This window comes from Otolemur garnettii, unplaced genomic scaffold (assembly GCF_000181295.1).
Source record: "Otolemur garnettii isolate 467f Iridium unplaced genomic scaffold, OtoGar3 scaffold00080, whole genome shotgun sequence".
NCBI lineage: Eukaryota > Metazoa > Chordata > Mammalia > Primates > Galagidae > Otolemur > Otolemur garnettii.
The window spans coordinates 13,888-16,731 of NW_003852475.1; positions in this window are offsets into that span (position 1 = coordinate 13,888).

Consider the following 2,844-nt stretch of genomic DNA (forward strand, 5'->3'; position numbering starts at 1 on the left):
GAAATATATACAATTTCCATACACACATATATATACAGGGTGTCCATGAAGTTTGTGTACAATTTAAAATAACCAACTATTTTAACTGCATAGAACTTCATGGACACCCTGTATAACGGGTCCGCAAATTGAAACATTTGAGAACCACTGCCCTGGAAAAACAGTACAATGTTAAGCTCCTGTCAATAGGAAACAGTTTCTCCTGCTCTGTCACAGAGGTGTATTCCCCCTGCCGTTTTATATACCTGTGCTGGGAACCTGCTTCATCAATTCTCAGCCATACTCAGCTTACAGGGATGAAGAGATGCAGCAGAAGGTTATGAAGAGAGATGTTTCTCACAGTAAGAAGGAACTTCCCAAAGCTCTTATATAAATATGAATTAAAGGGCAAAGTGAAAACAGGGATTTAAAACTTCCATGGGCATAAAAGAGATTAGAAAATCAACATCAGGGCTTAACCTCTGTGCAGCTTCTCCCAAAGATTCTGAGTGAGACAGATTTGTCCTTCTTTTTTTCTTTATAGGTGAGTATATCCCTCACATGTAGTGTCTGGCACATCATGTCTTCTGGATATTTGGGTAAAAAAATGAATGGCTCTATGGGTGAATGGGTGGACAAACAAGTGGGTAAAGAAAAGGATGGGGAGATGACCTGGAAGAGACAAAAGCTCAGACACAGAGAGGGTTTCGACAACTGGAGGAAAGGTACAATAACCAACACGACACATAGAATTAAATACACAACTAACCTTACAAAGAAAAATACAAGTTATGTTTCCAGACGGAGACTGCATTTAACAGCTATGAATAAACATAGCACTTGTATGCTGCAAGGTGTGGATAACAGGAACAAAAATTAAAACAAGGTGAGGGGATTCAAAGAAGGTTTCCTTGGAGTATTGAGATTTTTAGGGTGGCACCTGTGGCTCAAAAGAGTAGGGCGCCAGCCTCATATGCTAGAGGTGGTGGGTTCAAACCCAGCCCCAGCCAAAACTGCAAAAAAAAGAGAGAGATTTTGAGCTTGGTCCTGACCCTGGACATGCATCAGTAGAAAGGAAATAGCAGAGCATTCCAAGTGGAGGAAAACACAGTATCCATATGAACCAGCAATGTTGACCAACACTTCCTTGAGCAGGGAGATCACACAGGGATGTGGGAGTTGTGAAACCATAAGAGGAATAATATTTATCTTGCATCCAGAGAAAATTGAGCTTTGTGATGTGCAACTCTCCTCTTAACTTATTCCAGTTTCAAGGCATCCATAATTCCAAAAGGATGGATTTACCTTCCCACTGACTTTCTTCTACCCTCAACAATGGAATGGTGATAAGACCTCCTGAAAAAAGAAAACATTACCACACATTTAGAGAAACTTTGATTCTTACTGGCATTGCATCAATGAGAACACCAGACTTTTGGAAACTTAATTCAGTTCACAACAACATGCATTTACTGAACACCAGCTGTATTCATAACAATATGCATTTACTAAATACCAGCTGTATACTAAGAACAATTCTAAGCACTATAAAAATAAGGATGAACACATGATGGTCCCTGCCTTCAAGAAGCTCACAGTCCTACAGAGAATGCAAATGTTTGAATGAATGAAAACATGTGTGAGCTGAGTATTGCAGTGGGACCATGCACTAGGGCATCCCTTCATAGAGTGTTCACCCAGAACATAGCTTCCCATGTATGATTCATAAATTAACTTTTACCTTTCTTCATTTCCATTGAAACAGCCTGGAAAAGCCCACTGAGAAGTCCTATCATAAATTATCTTGAGAAAAATATTTTTATTGAACAAAAAAAAGGGTGTTGCAGTAAAAGACCATCCTGAGGAAACGTCAGCAAATGAGGCCTGGGCATATCAAGCTTGGACCTGTCACTTGGGTTAGTCAAACAAGTTGCAGAGAGCTTGTCATCTTTGTCATCACACCTAACATGGGAGAAAAGTACTTTCCTTTCCCACCCTAGCAAGCTTGTAAAAAATAAAAAATAATACATCCACTCAACTCTGGTAAGAACCATCTGCTAAGGTTATGATACCTCTGGACTACTAGACCTCCTTCTATGCCAACCCAGTATGAGATCTGATGAAACCTGAGGACTAGACATCAAAGCTCAGAGCTCTAGGGCACTTGGGGAACCTTACCCCGTGTGCCTGCTGTGTGTGAGCTGAGGGAACAATGCCCCTCAAACAAGAAACAAAAAATGAGGGGGGGTGGTGTGCCCTAGCGAGGGCAGCAACTTCAATGCAGGCAAAAACAAAGACTGCGTTTCTGGCAAGTAGGCACCGCTGATAGGATTCAGTTTAACAGTGAAGACAAAAATCAGTCAAGCAAGCATAATCATTTGTTGAATTACAGGGGTTCAGCAACACAGCAGGGATACAGTGAGAAACAAAATAGACACAGATGTTGCCCCTATGGAATTAAAATATTAAAAATGATAAACATTAAAAGCATAATTACGAGTAACAACAAACACAAGGAAATGCAAGGAGCTACGGCAGCATATACAAAGGCTTTAGTGTAGTTTGGGGGATCAAGGAAGACTTCTCTGAGGAAGTGATATTTAAACTATGATGAAGGTCAAACACACATTAACTAAAGAGGAAACACTGACCACCTGACCACCACACACACCAGCCCCAGACTCAGCCCGAGAGCACAGGCCTTAGAAACAGAGACTCACAAAAGGAATCAGGTTAACTACGCACCTGCTGACACGCTTCATCCTAACTCAGCTTCCAGAAACTGGCCAGAGATCAAACTGAGCCTCTCAGGGCTGAGATCCAGGGAGCTTTCAGAAGAGGCCCAAGGCAGCCTTGTCAGAGAGG